Below are 21,498 nucleotides of genomic sequence, written 5' to 3' on the forward strand. Positions count from 1 at the left end.
ATACAAAGTTATGTTGAATCCATTTTCAATGGGAATTGTCGATGTGTAATGAATTAATATGCGATTATCCCTACATTCTGGCTGTCTGGCTGATAGCGAATAGTTCTCTCTCTCTCTCTCTCTCTCTCTCTCTCTCTCTCTCTCTCTCTCTCATTGTTATGTTAAGAATGTAAAATTTATCTTCAAAATAAATTGAAAATAAGCTAAGAGATAATCAGAGACATATAACAGGAGAGATAAAAAGTTGATGACCTGGGTATAATTTCATGCTATATATTATATATATATATATATATATATATATATATATATATATATATATATATATATATATATATATATATATATATATATGGCTGAGCTCCTCACGTGTGTTAGTTAGTTAATAATATTTGATACTGTTAATAGTAATCACGTCCTCGTACTATAGATGAGGGTAAAAGCAGACCACTTTTTGTGTTTAAACCTTTTCATAATATTAAAAATATACTAAGAATCCTTAAGCTTTTGAGGACCACTTCGTTGATAGTATTCCTCCTCGTAAAGCTCAAGGCTTTAAAATAGATTTTTTAACAAACCAAAATTCCCACATATGAAATATCTGATATATTTTGTGTTGACTTAAAGAAGATGACTTGAACTTGAATCTTTCACAGCGAAAAACTAAAGTACGGAATAAAGCTCTGAACAAAAGCCAAAAAATATAGAAAATATGCGTACATGCTTTCATAGACATTGTGAAAATGAGTACGTAAATAATATAGGGAATAACAAACTAAAAAATAAATAGATATTGGAAGAACCAAATTCAACCAATCCCCCCAAGTTCCAATAAATCCCAGCTGGCAACTGTCTATGCACTGAATTCGCCAGTTGTCACGGCGTCTCGGCGTCGCATATGCTTCTTACCTTAAGACCTCTTTTAAAAGTTTATGTTTACTTTAAGAATTTGCAACGTCCACGTAGTAGCAAGCTCTTTAGGATTATTTTTTTTATTACCAGTGACGATGATTGTTATTTGATAACGGTGAGTCATAATTACATCATCACAGACATTTAAGCAAACAGAACTTTTTCAAGGGAGCTGTCTACCAAGGCCTTGGGGGGTTTTTTGTTTGTTTGCATGGTGTTTTTACGTTGCATGGAACCAGTGGTTATTCAGCAACGGGACCAACGGCTTTACGTGACTTCCGAACCACGTCGAGAGTGAATTTCTATTACCAGAAATACACATCTCTCACTCCTCAATGGAATGGCCGGGAATCGAACCCGCGACCACCGAGTGGGAAGCAAACACCAAACCAACCACGCCACTGAGGCGCTCGGAGGCCTGGGTAGGAGTACAGCAGCTTAATAGGTTACGACCCAGAAGGATTTTGAAGGTCATGGAAACTGATCGTCATTGGAAACGGTAGCTTCAGATTAAGTATTAGATTTCCGGGTTATTCAGAAATAAAGGTGTCAAGTTATCAGTAATTAAGGTACCTAAACCGTTTATGTAGGTAGTAGCTATAGCTAGGTAACTTAGGCTATCGCCCCTACTACCTAGGTAACTTCATGGCAGTACCTACCTAGCTATGAACTCATTTATTGAACCTTGGAGGCTGCCTGTTTGGTTTCGAATACCTTTTGTTATTTTCTCTGTGAATTCTTTCAAAATTTATACCAGAATGACAATGGATACCTAGTCCTTGCATTTGAAAATGGACAAAACTGAGAAAATTTTGTAATAAGGTAATGGGTACCTGAAGAGGTGACGAAGGTCGAAGGAAATGTTGACCCCAAAGGTTTATTTAACTTGATATTATAGCTAGCTGCCTGAGCTGCACTCTAGCCCATTAAGGCTTTTACGGCAACTCGCATCTTCAACCACAGGTATTTTGGTGTCCTAGGCAACATACCTTGCACTTCGGCTAACTCTTCTACAAAAGGGAACTGTGAACTCCATAATAGAAATTTCATGAGGCTAATAGTAGTGAAATAGCCCAGTTGAAGTAATAGCTTAGCATATGCAGGTAAAAGGTGATTAAGGGTGGGGAAAAAGTTGATTTTGTTGTGTTTAGGGCTTGGGGATATCCTATGTAGGCATCAACCTTTTGAGTTAATTTAGAATTATATACTAGGTAATGCAGGGACTTCATAAGTGAATATGACAGTGCCAGAATACGATTGGATCAAGTTGTGCATGTGGTCGAAAAGATAAGTACATTTATTTTAATTTTACGAGACCACTGAGCTGATTAATAGCTTTCCTATGGCTGGCTCGGATTAGGGTAAAATACCGAATGGCCGACCCCTGCCGGAGCGCAACCACCTTCCCAAAAGAGTACTTGGTACTTCAACACATCCTGTAACCCAGAATAGACATTAATCAAGAGCCAGCGCCTGTCGAATCAACACCTCTAGACCTCTACTTTCTCCCAAGTTACAAATTAAGGCCATGATTTCCATTTTTTTGGGAAGGTGGTTACGCTTTGGTAGAGATGGCCGCCAGGTGGCCGTTCGGTATTTTACCATAGATTTGTTAATGTGGCTAGGACCCAATTGGTTACTTTAAAATGGGACCGACAGCTTATTATGGGATCTGAACCACATCAAGAAATTAATTCTTATTACACAAGGTGTGTACTATATTACAATAATGAAGAATAAAAGATGTACATATGCTGCTAGGTTATTACTATCATGGATTTAAATAGGAAATTTATCTAAATCAAAGGTTTATACTGTACTGTGTGTAGAATTTTGATAAGCAGTACATTATGCCATATAAAGGACTGTGCATAAAAATGATTTTGCCATTTTGAATTATAAGGGGAGATGTTTGTTATTGCTAGTGTAAGGACCGAGTGGCGACATAGTGGCCGCCTTCCCAAAACGCAGCCACCTTCCCGTAAAAGTACTTGGAATTCGCTGCCATGAGCATCAGTCAAGAGTTGTGGCCCATCCAGGCAGCACACCGTGGCATCTACACTCCTCTTGAAGTAAGTGTTTTCTCCTAAATTATGACATAATGGCATAATTCAAGTGCTTTTTCAAGAAGTGACCACATTCTGAGAGAGGTGGCCACTTGGTCGTTTACGCTATACCAGTGTTTGGAAAATGGTAGGTATAATGTTAGTCTGCAGGTCAGCTGGTGGGTAGATTGTTTAGTGAAGCTAGTATTGTTTTTGTTTGTAGTGATGGGGAATATAATTGCCTTTATAACTGATAAATGACTGGTACATTTTCATCAGTTTAACTTGGTCCATTTTACGTTAGTGGGTTTACGTACTTACAGTGTACCCTGCATGGCACACTGTAAAGATGTTGCTTTAAACCTTTTAGTTACTGTTTGTTCTCTTTGGGTCTTCCCACCAATAAGGCTGTTGAACTATTTTTTTTTTCCTTGCTCCTGTTTCCAGTGGTCATTCCAGAATGTATTCTTTTGATGAGTCATGTAAGTCCCAAATTTTGATGCTGTTATCCTGGCTAACTATTTTATTAAATTATACATATATAGCTGTTTGTGTATTGCCGTATTTTGTTTTTATTACAAACGACTAAAATACATAATGGTTTGCACATTATTTTTCAAGATGACTGAAGATTTCTCTTTTCTGATTTCAGCTGTGGTAATTCCTGTGACAGCACATTGATTGTGGGAGCATGGAGTCCAACAGTCTACACACATGGATTTGTTTTATTGACAGAATGTAACGCTGTTTCAGAGTGAGTACGTTATCTCTATTATACTATAGCTTTTACTTTCATGCCAGCGGTAGTTCGACATAAAAAAAAATAAGAGAGAGAGAGGGAGGAGGAGAGAGAGAGACGAGAGAGAGAGAGAGAAGAGAGAGAGAGATAGAGAACCAACACCAGGACACCTTTTCATGGAATATCTACCTTCTAGCCATCTACTTCTCCCACCCCCACCTGGGGACTGATAGGTTTCAGAGGAGTTCGTCAGATGTATGTAGGTAATTGGTTTTCTGTTAGTTTGCTCTTTTATGTTTTTATTAATATTTGTTTGGTAAGATCCTATAAGGTAAGATGTAATAGCCATTATTCCAGTTTTATTGACCCTCATGATATGTTTTTGGTTAAGGAAAAGTGATGATTGGAAAACCATATGAATTGTAGTTGAACGAAATGCAGTAGTTGATCGCAAACGGAGAGAGCTTGTTAGGTTATCGAAACAACTATAGATGATAATACTAGACGACACAAGTTGAAGGGGTTCTTGTCTTTCCTGTTTCCCCATTTATGTTAGGTCCTCTGCTGCTTCTCTTTGATCTGTTACCCCAAATGCGTTTTCCATCTATTCGGGGCATTAAATTTAATAGGATGGAGTAATTTTTTATTGTTACTATCATTAGTGTTATATTTTCTGCAGTAAGTTTGTTTTGTTTCCCACATCCTCATTTTTTCTTGACTTGTCCTTGCCACGTCCTATCTTACTCCCTCGTTGCTAAGATTGTTTACAGATTATGAAAGTTTTGTTTAGGTAGTTAAATATGTTACATTATTTTAATAATGATTTCCTATAAGACAACATTATTAGTAATGATAAGAAATTATTAGGTAACATTTTTGGCTTGAAAAGTGATGATAAATTTCATGTTAAAGCTTCACTCATTAACATCTGTGTGGCTAAGGCAAACAGACACCAACATGATGCTGTTGCCCCTCGTGTGCAGTTTGTTGGTCTATGTGGTGCAGGATTTAACGTCGGGGAGATTTCTAGGCAGACAGACAGGCATATCGAAACCAATTGTTTGTCCATGGTAGTGGTGATTCGATGAATCTAGCAGTTAACAGATCTTCCAAGGTCGGGATATCTGAGACTTATTACTGTGACTTATGTCTTATCGATTACCTCGGAAATTAGAACTTTATTTACCACTTCCATTAATTTGTTATTAGTTGCACATCTTTGACCATTGCTTTAATAAATCTGCTATTGTATGTGACTACAAGACAATTTAACTCCTGTGTTTGAACATAAACAACCCAAGAAAGTTAAACTGTATTGGTGAAGACAACAAAATCTAATGACTGACTTGTGATTCAACTTGTTCGTTTTTCCAATTCAAACTGAGTCACAGCCATATTACTTTCTTCAATCAAAGTAAATACTTTGACTATCGCCAAGGTAGTTTCCCAGTTCTCAGCTGACTAGAAAAAGAGTGCGATGTTGCCATATTCACGAGTAACCCAGTCCGGGGGAAAAGGGAGTTTTGTCCGTGACTGTACCTCGAGTCATTACTATATACCTAATGTTAGTGACCAGTGACTTTGGTAACTAACTGCTACTTTCAAGAAAATTAAATGATGTAGTGCAGAATTTAGGTTACCCTTTTTCCTATTTAATAGAATAATGTATGGGAACTAGCAGCAGCCTTTGACACTACCAAAAGTTAAAGTGGAGGGGCAGTGCATTACTATCCTAGTATATACTATTCTTGCATTTTGATATATTTTTATATTAATTTACTTTTTCTTTTCTATAAGGGAGATCTCCTCTTTGTATATTTTCTTTGGAAGCTTGAATTTCAAATCATTGGCCCCTCAGGTGGGCTTGTTCCATATGAATGGGTTTCATCTGAATAATGATAATTACTGAACTCTGTTGCATAGACACTTTTAAGCATTGTTTTTCATTTCTGTGTTCCTTAGATGCTGCTGGTTTCTCCATCAGTGCTGACAGAAAGGAAATTTTGTAAAATTGTATGGAGAAACTGAATTTTTATTGCCCATAGATTCTCCCTAAACTGTACAAATCATCTGTAATAGAAGATAAGGCAAGTTTTTGTATCAAATTGAGATGTAATGTGCTAGATTGTCTATGGATATCCTTGTCACTATTTGAAGAGTGCTGTCATATTCATGGATGTTCTCTTTTTTTAATATTATTATTATTATTAAGACTCCTATTCACATGGAACAAGCCCATATGGGTCTTTGACTTGAAATTCAAGCTTCCAAAGAATGTGGTGTAAATTTGAAAGCAGTAACAGAAGGTAATCAGTTCTTAGGAAAAACATTTTTAATAGATAAATAAATAGTTGAAAATGTAAGAAAATGCAACAGTACAGTACCATGAAACACTGGGCCCACAAACCATCCAGCCAGTTTAAACCACACCGAGAATAAGAAAATTATCACAGTTCCCCTTACTTAGTGATGACTATAATTTCTTGTATGAAAAACAACTGTACACAATTCTTTCTCCCAATGAAGACAATAACCACTTCATTTTGGGTATTAGGCATAAACATAAGATGTGGTTTGTGTATTCTATGAATAGAGAGATTTCAGACCTATTTTTCTCAGTTAGAATGTCTTGAGTATACTGTTTACCAAATTCAAGAATAATTCTGGCTTTGGTTATTTTATATCCAGATAGAAATTTAGCATAAAAAGTTATCTAAAGGTACATGAAAAACTAAGTAGAGGATATAGTAAGATCATGAGTTATTAAGGCAAGAGTATTTCAAGTACAGTAGCATAGTTTTGTTTTATAAAAGTGTTCAAATGACAATGTTGAATTTATACTTATTTTTTCATTACAGGTTATTTGAATATCAAATTATACTGTTCATCCCAGTGATCAGCAGCCTTCAAGTTAATGCAAGATTTCAAATGGACACATTTGATTGAAGATTTTACATTTTGAAGACACTGCTTGTATGACCACAAACATGCACACACAAGTGGTACCATGTACCTGAAGAGATTGGATTCAGTCACACTACAAGACTCACTATACTATTTTTATTTGTCTTGAAAAAGAATTGCATATAAAAGGAGGTAAAATTGTCGAAGTTAGATGTCTGGCTTCTATAACTGATGAGTATGACACTGATTAGGCGTCCATCATATAAGATTTATTCTACTCTTCTGGCTTACAAACATATATGGTACACAGCAGATCATTATAAAAATATTGTTTCTTAGTAACAGGAATAGTAGCATTTCAGTACATTACACCCCTCCATGCCTTAAGAAAGAACTTACAAATAGTTCAGCAAAAGTATAAAATAATACAGTAATCTATCTGGCAAACATAAACAAGCATTTGTATTTATGCAATAAAAAATCAAGGCGTTGGACAGGTTTACATATACGACTTGAATGTCTCACTACAGGTGTGTTCTCAGGGCTAACTCGTCAGTTACTTCACTAATATTTTCAGAATCTTGCACATTAGTTCCACTATTTTCATTCAGTTGAAAATTGGATTCAGAGTTAGGTAAGGTTTGAGATCATTCAAGACCTTCACTAGCATCCTTTAAATTAGCATTACCTTCAATTTCACAAGAGGTTTTACTTGTTTAAACATTTGATGAAAATGTCTATGTACAACATCTCCATCACTACTAACAGTTTTACATGAAATGGGACCAGTAGACTCATATTTCAATACATCACAAATTCCGTTTGAATGCTTTCTTGAGATATAATGACTTCTATTTCTCACATGATTCTTCTTATGTAGTTGTAAATTTTTGTAAGATTTTTAAACCTTTCTTCCACCATCTGTGTTTAGTACACAATGTTAGAATAGGAAGTAATGAGTTAACCTTCGCGTATATGTTTTTCTCATTCCTCTGGTCCCATCTGCTTCTCTGTAATGTTATCAGTTATGCCAGTTATACACAGGGAAATCTATCCCGCTTGTAATGGCCTTTCAGGCTTATTGTTGCATGTAATTTTTGCTCATTTTGAGTAGGCATTTATCTCTATATCTTGTTTAGTTCCTTAACGATTGATTCTTTTGCTGTGATATTTACATTGAAGGATTTGCTTATTTACATTTCTTTGCAGTTATGTTATTACAGACATATTCTCTGTTTGACTCCATATCTGCCACATCATCATCCTCTCTAGCCACCTGCCTCTTGGCTTCCCTCCTCTTCTCCTCATAGGCCTTGCTATTCTCTCTGCCAATTATTTATCAGAATTTGAAGTTTCTTTGTCCCTCAGAACCTTTGACAGAGTATGCATAAAATTGCCCAGGTAATCGATTCTTAGTGTCTTGCTGGTTCTAGACGTACCTACTGTCAACAGGAAATGATTCCGATCTATGACCGCTTTGTTCACGGTCACATTGCAGCTTGCATGGCCCATTGTACTAAAGAATTTGTTTGGTGTTCGTTTGACCCCAACTGTACTACTTAGTGCATTTTACTTTTCAGCTTGGCATTGTTCAATTTTCAGCTGTCTCTTTTTGCTGTTCATTGTTTTTTTGTTTTTCCATTCACAAGGGTTGCTAAGCGTTATCATTCCTAAGGTAGATAAATATGCTTCATGTGTTGTGTGTTGTCCTTCAGTTCCCCAGTGAAGAAACTTCCTCTAATTTTTAAAAGAATGTTAAATAGTAGCATATTATTGTTGAGTAGAAAGTGTGAGATACTTTTCCCTTTCTGTTGTGAAATTTGTTCAGAACCCTCAGCATTTTTAAATTACCTTGTTATACATTTTTAAAAGAACTGCAATTTATTAGATAGCATTTGAATTTTGCTGTTAAAAACACTATTTAGGTCAGTCCATATATAGTAAAAAAGGTTATAATATTTTGGTCACTTATCCTCAGGCAATTCCTGAAAGGGTCCAATGGTGTGAAATTTTAGGCTCGTTAAGTGACAATAGTATAAGTGTAAAGGAGTCTTATATATTTTTGCAATGAAAGTCTTTTTACAATAATTTTTCAGTAAGAGTATTTTTCATAGTTATTTACATGTAATGTTACATTGCTTTGAATATTTTTATATTTTTATTATTAGCTAAAGGCACAATTTATATCATTGGTATAGTATTTTTTCATTATTTGATTGCAATCAAATGCAATGACTACTGCCCCAACTCTTGTTTATGCTGTGAAGATGAAGAAAAACTAGAGTACCGTATGTATATGTTTCACTTTGTTAGACTCCTGAGGACATTTTATTTCTTCAGCTGGAACAAATCTAAGTATGTATTCATAAGTGGTAATTTATTAATTATTGTTTTTAGAAGTATTTTGTGTGAGATTTAAAGATATTTCTTTGAGGGGCAGAAAATTTAAAGTCTTTCACTTAAAACTTCTTTCATTTAATGTGTGTTCTTTGTTTAGTATTTACTTTTGTCTATTGACTTAGCCTTATTTGTGTGACTTTCTAGACTACAGTAATCCACTTACGAAAGACAAAGGAAAACACTGGATTGGTGACTGCTCTGCAGTTTTAACTGGAATACAAGTCAGTAGTTGGGTATGGGTCTTTATGATCCCAGATGTTGCAGATACCAGGTATTTTCATGGCTAACTTCCAATTTCACCTATATGAACACATTTCCCACATATCTTTCTTTTTTCAACCCATTTTTTAATAGACCGATTTATACGTACCTCTTTTCTTTTAGTGAGAATCATTTCAGTTTTGGTCTTTTTATTTTTTCTTTTATTTTTGGTATAAATTCTGCATTTCAGCACGTTACAGCTTTTATTGCTGCTCATTCTGATCAATTAAGAAAGTAAAAAAAAAATCCTCTCGGTTCATTTTCAACTTGTGTTTTTCATTGGGTATTCTCTGAGTTGCACTACCCTTAGAGATGCTCCATTCAGCTTCAGTTACTTTGGCTCGGTAATTACAATGGAGTAAGTTTCAGTGTCAGTAATCTGCTTTGTCTTGATCTTTTTTGCAACTTGCCATTTTGCAAGACATACTATTTCTAATTTTCAATCTGTCACACTTCTCAGAAGTTTTGTGATTGTTTTGGAAGAAGTGCCATCTAGCTCGTGACCCTGTTTGCCTTTGAAATTTTTAGTTTCCTTTGTACCTCACTATCCAAGAAGCTCCCTTTTTGGTCTTTGCTGGGTCCTTTCCACTGGTTGGCATTCCAGCAGCTCGGTACCCTTCTGCTTAGGTTAGAATAATAGGTTTGCAAATAACAAGTGACTATTCATTCACAAACCCATTCCTTGTAAGTAAATTCCCCTTCTTATTCCCTAGCTCTTTTTCACCTTTATCTACAGTGAATAATTTTCTTAACCATCTGTGGTATTAAAACTTAATAAATTGTTGCACTGTTTTGCAGTTCTATATTGCAAAAAGAATGCCTCACTCATGTGACTCATGGGAGTTTGATGAATAATAATCCACTTGACCACCCAATCCCTGAAGGCAGATATCTTCAGTGATTGTCAACTTACAGGACCAAGTTGCTGCCCTTTTGTCTTCTGTGGATCTGATCTATCATACTTAGTATGATAAATCGCAGGGCTTTTGTAGCCTCGCACAGGACCTCTTTCTCTCCTTATGCTGTCATACTTGTGCATCCCATGCTGTTTTTTCTTTCTGTTTTAGTAGTTCTCTCATTCGGAGTAAAATTAAGCCATGCTGAAGCCATAGATGACTTCTAGAAATGGTACGTTTTTAAAGTTTAAAAATTACACAATTACTCCATAGGAGTGAATAAAGTTTAATCAAACACTATCATAGTGAGAGAGAGAGAGAGAGGGTACTTTAGATTTAACGAATATAAGTGAAAAAAGGTCCTACTTAAGTATATGATTTCGAGTATGTAAAAATGGGCTAAAAATACCTCTTGAAACTTACTGGGAAGAAATTGGCCATTTGATTAAAGAAAGGAAAGGCTGCTGTAAAGGTACTATACAATGAAGCAATCAATGAACTGTTCCTGTAGGGTGGCTTGAATGAATGACATCATGAGTTTAACAAATAATAGTATTCACAAAATTTATTGTCCGAAATGTGACGTAATAGGTTTGATGGAAGGATTCTTGTATAAGAGAGCTGTAGAATATGAAAGAAATAAAAGTACAAAGTAACTGGATAGTATTTTATTTAAATCCAAAAAATTATTTCAAAGGGGGGTTTACTCAAAAAAATAAGCTGTTAAATTTTTTTTTCAACTTTTAGAGCCAGCATTGCAATGCCCCCAGCAGATCGAAGGTATACAGCCAGTTGGTTACCAACTCTGAAGCCAACCCAAGGCCAAGTTTTCTAAGCTGACAACGTACTGGCCAAGATGGGAAAAGCCTCATTTACCTCCCTTGCGCTTTCCCAGATGCATTTGTCCATGGCACTAACGAGGAAAGATATCCAGACCCTTTTAAATGTCAAAGAGAACTACTAAGTACAGGAGGTTCAAGATGGGAAGGTCAAGTTACCATAGACAAGCCTTAGCTCACGTTCGCTCTTAATGCTGTGGTTTCATACTTGAGCAAGTGCGTGGAGACGTAAGTATCCAGTGAAACATGACTTGAAAACCCGTAGACTTGTACCGCCAGAATTTCGTTTCTAAGCAGAATGTCCCTAAAAATCCCTAGTCCAAGCTAGAATGATACCTACGGGGTGTAAACACTCATTCCGACTTTCTGCTTTCCGTTTGCATTGAGCTTTCGAAAGACTTTTGTCACAACTTCTTTTTTAGAAAACGAGTCTTAGTTAACCTTCATAGAAAACCGAACAGGAACAGTAACTTACGCCCATGACCCCGAGATAAATATAACTAACTTAACAGCCACCTGACACTGGTTTTCAGATACCTTTGTCTGCCTACTTTTTCAAAGTATAAATCTGATTATGCAGTGTGGATAATTATAATGTGAAAAACCAAGTTCCAGTATTAGAGGGTCATTTTTGACCAGAGAAATCATTGAAAGATTTCAGTTTGACAGAACTCGTAAAATGGGCAGTGTTGCAGAAATTACAGACAGTAACTAACTTTGATTAATTAGGTATGAGATTTTTCACAGCACTTTTGGCTGATTAGTTTCTATTCCTCGTCAAAATTACTTTTTGCTGCACTCTCGTGTTTTGAGCTACATCGCTTAAATTATATTTTAGATTACGAAAACAGTTATAATTTAAATTATTTTAATTAGACGAGCGTTACATGCGCCAGAAGTTTAAGCTATATAGAGCTAAATTTGTTAACTTGAAATTCAATTAATTAAATCATATACTTTGGTGCTATTTTCAGTTTACATCATCATATTTTCGTCTACATGACGTATTCGCAAAGTATGTAATATTCATTTATAATCTCAGATGTCTTTCTGAACAGGAATTTCACAAATAAACCAAACTGAAGCTAACTTAATTTTATTTCAAATTACAAGTCATCCTCGAGTCTTTTCCTATAACAAAAGCAATTAATTACACCAAGATGAAGACACATACAGTCCCCACAAAAGCAGACAAGTGACCCAAACCCCTTCAGGTGGAACAAGTGTGCCTTGAGGTACTCCCCCCCTCCCAAACAAACCACCAATTCGTCTTATAGGCCTAATGGCACCATTCAATGTAAGTGATTGAGTCAGGTAAATGGTCAGAGACGTGCAAGCTAGGTCCTCCTGCCCCATTCTTCCAACCCCAGACAGGACAGCAACGTCGCCTTCACTCTACACGTGGACCACCGGGCCAGTGTAGGTTCTATGATACTTACAAAAATCCACTCCATTGCCAGTTAATTAGGGAGAAATGTCCGGCTAATAATTGGAACCTTCCTTTTGGTATTTTGAAGTGAAGATGTCTGCTCAAATCTTTCAGTTTTCGATTTATATACGACTATGAAAAGCAGTTTTGTACTTATCACCAGAACAAGACTCTGGATTCAGAAAAATCGTTTTATCCAACTCACAAAATCATTGATATAAAAATAACCTTTCGTTATACATATCAGAATAGGGCCACGTGGCTATAATTACCTAAAAATGAAAATCACTGTTTGATATGGCAGATGAATATATTTAGATTACTGTTTCACATACCAGAACAGAGATATAGGTACCAAAAACTGCAACTTTGTATTAATCATCAGTAGGTACACAACTATACAATTATGGACGTATACCTTTTCATAAGGACCATTACGATAGGGCTATTTTTGCAAACGTCACAACCAAAGAATGTATACTGGTAAGGAAAAACTTCATGAAAAGTTTACTTCTTCTAATTTTGACCTTATACCTGAAGACCTGCACTTGAGAGCTAATACCAAACCACAATTTCACTAACGATTTTTTTTGTGCCAAGTTTTAGGACGCACTATATCTTGACCTTTTGTCTTATTCTTGACGCAATATCCATCTTTATGCCCAAAATTTCTAAGAGAATACTAAACCTCTATTCTTGTAAGTACTACTAGTAACGAAAAAACACCAAAACTGACACCTCCTGGGACTAAGATTAAAAGAAAAAAAAAACTCCCAACTGAAACAATTTGTAGCCAAAGATCTCCATCGAACAGACAGTTTTTATACAGAAATCACACTCTAGATAAAAAGAAAAAGACTTCAATAGCAGAAAACTGACGAACAAGTAATCTCAAGAGATGAGAGCATAAACTAACCATTCAGGTAAAAAGTTTCCACTCTCTGGGCAAAATCAACTCTGGCTCCCCACACGGACAAACTTTGTAAACAAATGAACACCATTCGCTGTGAAAAAGTTTCACCCACAAACAAAAAAAAGAAAAAAAAAAAAAACACTGAAAAGACTTCCTGATCAAGACAAAAAAATGATATACATAGTTGGTAAAAAACTTGCAAACCAACATATCTTCAAGCCAAAAAATCACTACCTAATAATTTCCAATCGGAACAAAAACATCCTTTGAATCATCAACAGATTTTTTTCACACAAAAAACACCTAAACATTCAAAAAAAAAAAAAAAAATCCAGGGCAAAAAAAAAAAAAAAAAAAAATCCAGTTAACACATTTGCCGGTCAAAAACCTCCCTAATAAAAATGCTTAAGTAAAACTAGCAGGCTCCTCCAAAGTTATACATATTATAGGCAAAACCTCTCCCAAATAGACGCCCTCTCCAGGCAAAGAAGGTTAAAGAAACTTTCGAAATAACATACTTTTGGGGCAAAAACTTCCTGAGCGTCAAATTCACGAAATATAATGACATTTTAAGCAATTGACTCATGAAGCCTAGGTGCAGCTCTCAAACTAATGGGCATTCTCATAATAAAAACTCTCCCAAACAAGGACACATAATTCTTCGTAGAGAAAACAAAATCAACAGATTGCCTAGGAAAAAAAACCGCACAAAATAAGACTTCATTGCCCAAACAAACTCCCAATGAAGAGTTTCTGGCGCCACACCTCCCCCTAATAACGAACTAGTACTATATTTAGCTCCCAAAAATGTCAAACAGACTTTCCACATAAAAAATGCAAACTAATAAGAATTCAATGAACAAGAAATTAATTGTCACTAACAGACTACCAATAAAAATCAAACGCCAGCAAACTTATCCTTTGCTTGACAATTTGCATTATGTATTCAGATGATACTAATGACGATGAATCCTGAGTCTATCATCGAACACTAAAAAAGACAGTTCCAGATTATCACAAGAAAGGCCTGGAGCCTGAATTCCAGTGTCACTAAAATTCCAGGTTGTCACAAACACTACCTAAATGTTCAACACCAGTATCCAAAACTACTAATTCTGTCTGTAATCTACTCCATTTTCATAAATCAGTTTTTAAAAAGTCGTAAATGATGTACGTACTTTTCACAATCGCTATCATAATTCTGTACACCAATATTTAATCTTACAAACTGGAAAAAAATAAGCACAACTCATAACATTAACCAAGTTAAACTTATTTTTCGGCATTGCTTTAAAAACACCAGACTTCGATTGGCATTACGAGCAAGGACTTACTTATGCCACAAACCAACATAAAAAAAGGGGACTTATATTCGATCCTAAAATACATATCAGACGTTTCCTGATGACATTACTACCTATATCAACATACGTATTGCACAATTCCACTGACATCTAGATAGATAAGTTTGCACATCATTATAAATCCCTGGAAATTTCTAATCCACACAATGACCAGTGTCTCAAATTACCCAAGATCAGGTATATCAACTGTAAAATCAGTTAACATTCTAGTAACTTCTTACAGGTATCATGACTAAGGAAGACCTGCCTAGACAAATTTTGGAGCAATAAAGAGGCTACACCAGTTAAACATCTGAAGGTCCCCATAGCAAAAACTGGAGTCTTTAACAGCATATTCTCTCAACAACTAAATGGTCCAGACAGTATTATACCGCCTTTACTTAGGCGCCTCACAGCAGGAACGCACACCTCCAGTTCTAAGCGCCAACACAAAGCTCAATAAACATACTACACAACACTTTCATGGTCTACAAACCTTCAAAGGAAAAACTCAAGCACCTGAAGCTACTTAAAGTGTGCTGCAGTTTCTGCAAGGAAATGATAACTAGCTTCTCTTAGGCGTCTGATTCATCTAAATCTTTCCCGAGCTTTTCATGGGAATACTTTCTGCTTTAAGTAACTGGCGATGTTATGAACTTTGCAAGTTTTTTCACAGACTTTTCAAATGGCCATCGTGGTATTTGGCCTTTCTTTATTTCAGTGACACGAATGAAATGTCAAGCCTAAGACGAGAAGGCGTTTAAGCCCCAAGCTGGTACCACCTTTTGAAACGATTGCATGTGCCCTAAATATAATTAAAAGTTGTTATATGCGTGACCAGAAGGATAACTTTTAACTTTACAAATGTTCTTATAAACTTACTTTAAAAGTGTTGACATCTGGCAGGATATAAATGATATGCTCCATGTAAACTACTATTAAAAAACCAGCATGTAACACAATATCTAACGTCAGCAAAAATAAATTCTGCACACGAAAAATTCTCTAATCCAGGTAAATGATATTCTAGAAATTAGAATTTTCCATAGTACATCACCAAATTTACATAAACTAGGTCAGGAAATGGTATTTGAAATAACAGAATCTAATAATTAAATCCTTAACAAAATGTGACAGTTCAGAATAGAGCTTTCCCCAGAATAAGAACTTTTCTTTGATAATAAGCTAAGATTTTGAAGTCATGCATACAAAACACTCTTGCAATTTTAGTCGGCCATAAAAAAACTGGGTCAGTTTCATATACAAGTACCTTTGAAGATAGATCAAATATCCCTATCCACAAATGTTAACAAGTTAATTTACATACAGCCCCAAGGAAAGAATTTCTTACAAGTTATTCTTACAAAAAAAATCATCAAAAAAAAAAAAACTACTTATAGGTTTGGCCATTACACACCACTTAATACAAAATTCTGGCAATAAAAATCTACAGTCTCAATGCATTATATCAAGACACTACATGCCTAAAAGCATATGCTCAGGTACAAATACAGCAATATGAGTGAATATGCCAAGGGTTCTCTTAGAAGTAACCTAACCACACTTTTCTTGGACCTCCTGCACATAACATTGATATTTCAATGGATAGCATCCTCATTTGCGTCTTAGAAATTAGAGCGCATCTGGGAAAACAAAGGAAATTCATAAGACATATTCCCACCTCAGCTGTCAGCTTAGAAAACAGCCCTTTGAGTTGACTTCAAGTTGGTAACCGACTGGCTGTATACCTCCTGCTGGGGGCATTCCCTCCTTCGGGGCACTGCAATGCTGACCCCATCTTTATTTTAAATTTTTCCATTTCCTATTCAAATACAATCTTTTTAGGTTTCTATTTCATACATACATACATGAATAATATTTATAATGTGAGACTTCTGTACTTTCGTTCCTTAATAATGAACAACAATACACAGCTTTGTTTCGAACTGTTCAGTTTTAAATAATAATGCTTATTTTTTTTTACAGACACTGCTCTAGTTCTCATCTTGTATGCACTACTAAAAAAAACTAAGTCTCCATTCTCAAATACTAACATGAGATAAAACTCCTAACTTATACATTACGAAGCAAGAACTACTTAAAATCTACGAAAAAAAACTTGAGAATTTACTCAGGAATATATTGACAAAATCGAATATCTTTACATCCAATGACATACTTGAGTTTCATACGAACTTTGACCACTGGGGCAAAACTTTATAGCTACTTATTGTCTCCAAATTCAAAGATTATCTATAGCCTAGACCGCAAACAAGGAGACACTAGATACTGATATAATTCTCTTGATTTTTGGTCATGCTGAGAATTACCAAAGGTAATAATTATCTTTAAGGACAAAGCTTGATGAGAACTGATCAAAAAGCCGAAGTACAGAAGTCCTTTACAATTACATAGATCTAATCTGGTATTACAGTAATTTTCCCATTACTCATATCTTAAAGTGAAGTGTTTAATAAAAACAGTTTACTGATCAAATAACTCAAATTCAATGGGAATTTCATGAAACACTTATCAAATAGCTTAAACAATAATGGGAATTGTATGAAACATGTCAACAAAATAATAATAACCTAAAAACCTCTACATGTCAAAACACGGTTGCATTGGGAACTCTAAAATCTCAGAAACCTATACACTCAGAAATAATAAACGTAAATTTTCAAAGAGTTGACATTAACAAAGCCACAGACATCTAAGACATACCTTTGCATATAATAAATACATTGTCTGAACTGATTTAGTTCCTAAGCCGAGACAGAACTCTTCTGACAAGATTTCACTTTTGACAAGTATCCGAAAGTTCCTTGCTGATTGAAAGATCTGTACTTTACATGGCTACTTTTTTACATGGCTTCATTGAGAGTCATACTTTACATGGCTACTTCCTTCCATGGCTTCATTATGAGTCATACTTTAAATGGCTGCTTTTTTCATGGCTTCATTGTGAGTCATACTTTACGTTGATTATAATTTTCATGAAAATCCCAATAATCCTCAAATAGTGCATTCAATATGACTGAATCATTTAATTATATAGTATTGTTAATAGTTCCACATCCCCTATAAAATAATGCTGTGAATTTGAGTTTAATTACTAAATCCATCTACACTCAACAATACCAGACTGTCCTCAAAGTAACAAGTTCGTTTGATACCATCCCATGCCAGCCTCGGTGTCTTGAAATATACAGAGATGCCATGACAGTAATATTTTTGATAAGCTACTCTCCAATATTTGCAGTATTAACTTTTAGATGGTCTACATTTAATGCTAAGATGCATGATTTTCATGACACGCCTTGTACAAAATTCACATAATATATATAGCTTAGTCGCATGGAAATAATGAAGAGTTCTCCATTTGTCATCATATTCGAGATGAAACTAATAAACTAAATTCTGAAATATGTCTCCTCTTAACTGTGGAAAGGTGTAAATGCTTCAGGCTACGATAGGCTATGATGTCTCCCCTGTATTGAACAAAACCTTTCAGTAAATTAGATTTTAAAAGTATAAGTACAAATACCTACATAATATTCAAGTCACGCAAGACCACAGAACTATTCAACTAAATCAATTCTAAAGGAAACTCTGATATAAATCAACAAAGCTGCAAATTATGGAGGAAGTCTAAAAGAAATACACGGTAAGCTTAACTCTGTCCTTACCACGAAGGAAGCCTGTTCAAGAATATCTCTTAAGATTAATTTTTCAAGAAGAATAACAGAAAATTTAAAACTTCGGCCGAGAATATGACCTATTCTATAAGGGTTCAAAACTCACAAGTTTGACTTCACATAACTTTTCCTAACTAAACGAGTAAAACCTATTCCTTCTAACTGATGAATTTTTTTTGCCCAAGATGATTTTTGAACTTCAGGAAGAATGAAAATAATATGCATGGCCTACTATCAATTCCACGTGACCTCCGTAGTTCGTACCCAGGTAAGCTGTATTGAACAATGATCTACTGGATACAGCAAATCAAAACTAATTTGATGAAAAATCTATCCTTAAATATACGTGACTTCTCGATTTAATATATTCAAAATGTAGCCATGACTACCCAATAGCTGATATTTCACTAGTAATAAATTCACGTTTAATATTATGGAGCTTGAAACATCCTTAAATCTCTAATAGATGATATCAAAATGATAAAACAGGAAAAAATTATGAATCCCGACATGTACTAAGCTACTCTGTTGCTGATATTAACACTGCTTAGAGGGGCTCATTTATGTGCGATGGTACAGTTTCCAATGCGTCCTATCGTGGCCTGTGGATGGTAGTGGACCATTCCTCGACAATCTTTGAATTTCCTTCTCTATTTCATAGAATGACCGTCATTGACAATTATAGAGCGGCCTTGTTGAGTTCTTTTCTGAAAAGACGAGGAAAAAGTTAATGACTCGTCACGCATAGATCTTTATTTATTTATTTATTCATTTTTATTTTTTTTGCTTTATAGGTTATTAAGATGAAAGAACAATTCATTATAAAAGGGCACCAAGCATCCTGGATGTGCCCCTTTTACTAAAAGTGGCACGGATGGGATAGGGTCTGTTTAGACCACCATGAACGTCTATATCTTTTATTAAGGATATCCTGCCGATATGAACCTTCAAATGGTTACAGTTACGATCAATGTTGATTCAAAATGGATGGCAATACAAACTTCACTGAAAAAAAGTGGGAGGCTTCATGGCTTAAGTTTAAAATTGCATAATAAAGTGAAAAAAAAAATTCGTATCTAAAACTTTACCACTATTATCACTATTGCTATTTGGACCTGGCTGTAACATTTGCTAGACCATCTTAATATTTTCATGTAACTTGGCTAGATTTTTAAGCACCAGCAATGTCCCATTTCTTTCCAATTTGTCTTAAATCATCCCTTACTTGGTCCAATTATTTTCAGAAAAAGAGCCATTTACTGCTGTCGTCACTAAACTTCTCGGGATACTGATAAAAGACCAAACAATTATATGCAGTACAACAGAACTGACCCAAATCACCAAAGAATGGCAGAGAAATCGAACTGGTCTTACGGAATACCAAAAATTCCACAATACCAAGATTTACGTAAAAGTTATGAATCCTATCTGAAATCAAATGCAATCACTCAGTATTGATTAAGATTCAAATTATTTCCGGTATTTCCCCAAAGTTTCTGAAGGCTTGGTATACATACATACATACATACATACATACATATATATATATATATCATATATATATATATATATATATATATATATATATATATATATATATCTTAAAGGCACCAGCAACAGTCCATAATATTAAATAGTCGGGTTGATAACCTTAGCTCTTGCCGGTTAGAGACAGATGCAAAACGCCAAATTCCTCGAAGATGCTGAAATGAAAAAACAAACAGGAAAGCTTACCGGCGCATAATTGGGGTCAATGACGCACTTCGAAGATCACAAGTTTCACGTATGTAGCGTGCATGCCTCGTGTGCCAATTTGTGTGTGTGTTCGTAACTAACAGAAAATGACATATAATCTGGGACAAAAGTTGCAAAGGGGGACTCACTGAAGTTGATTGATAGTGTGTGGAACACACCACAGAAGAGGTGTTGCAGGTCCGTCGGACAAGGTATCGTAGAACGAGAAACTTTGAAAAAGTTAACATTTGAAGTGACAATTACTTGAGTTCTAGAGAAAGGGAAGTGAGGTGCGGCACACATTCTTTATTGACGAACTTTAATGTTTTATGGTGTCATAATTATGGTCTCTTTATTTCAGATGGATTCGAAGTCACCGTATGGGTTTTTCTCTAGACTAATTTTGACTATTAATGAACTATGAATGTTTTGAACACTACGGGAAAAGGGGGGTGGGGAAAAGGGGGGGGTACTACTTAGATATGATTTTTTGAGAGGAATATGATAGTTTAACGTTTTCCTTTTGAGTCATGTTTAATTAATTTTAATCTATTTTCATGTTATGAGGGAAATAAACCAAAAAAGTATATTTTTCTAACAATAAAGTTTATATTAGCCTAGCTTGAAACTGATTTTCAGCCAACTCCAGAGATAGCATTCAACAGAAAAAGGTAGGCTACGTTACCAGTTAGATGTTTTGTTTTCATTTGTTTTAAACGAGTGTCATTTGACCTCGTTAGAGATTTTTCCTGGTCAGAGATTTTCGGTGGCTAGCGGTTAAATAAGGTACATTCAAGCCTATAAGTTACGCCTCCGAAGAGGCTAGATTTAGATAGGTTAGGCATATTTTGGGGGAAAGGTTATAATTATGTATCGGGCAACCAACTCTATTGCTGATTTGAGATGGAATTTAGCCGACAGTCAGCATTTAAGCCGTGTAGCTACCGCGGGCAGTGATCTTTAGTGTATATTAGCCAAGGCAACAGGAAAAATAAAAGGAGTAGTACCGAGTACTTTCGTGTTATTTCAACACATTTTCGAGGTACAAGGCTAAAAACACAGAGAACATCTAACAAAGTGGCCTTGGCTAAATATATTGTCCTGCGGTACATATATATATATATATATATATATAATATATATATATATATATATATATATATAATATATATATATATATATATATATATATATAATATATATATATATATATATATATATATATATATATATATATATATATATATATATATATATATATATATATATATATATATATATATATATAGTATATATATATATATATATATATATATATATATATAATATAGTATATATATATATATATATATATATATATATATATATATATATATATATAGTCT

At 34.8% G+C, this 21,498-nt stretch overlaps 1 long non-coding RNA gene across 4 annotated transcripts in view; it reads left to right on the top strand.

Moving 5' to 3' along the window:
• Positions 1-13,645, top strand: part of LOC135211988 (uncharacterized) — a 168,530-nt gene extending 154,885 nt beyond the window's left edge. For all 4 annotated transcript variants that reach the window (XR_010313797.1, XR_010313799.1, XR_010313798.1 and 1 more), the window contains 3 exons: positions 2,838-2,984; positions 3,610-3,711; positions 6,555-13,645. This is a non-coding gene — a long non-coding RNA (uncharacterized LOC135211988). The remainder of the gene's footprint in view (positions 1-2,837; positions 2,985-3,609; positions 3,712-6,554) is intronic.
• Positions 13,646-21,498: the final 7,853 nt, after the last annotated feature.

This window comes from Macrobrachium nipponense, chromosome 40 (assembly GCF_015104395.2).
Source record: "Macrobrachium nipponense isolate FS-2020 chromosome 40, ASM1510439v2, whole genome shotgun sequence".
NCBI lineage: Eukaryota > Metazoa > Arthropoda > Malacostraca > Decapoda > Palaemonidae > Macrobrachium > Macrobrachium nipponense.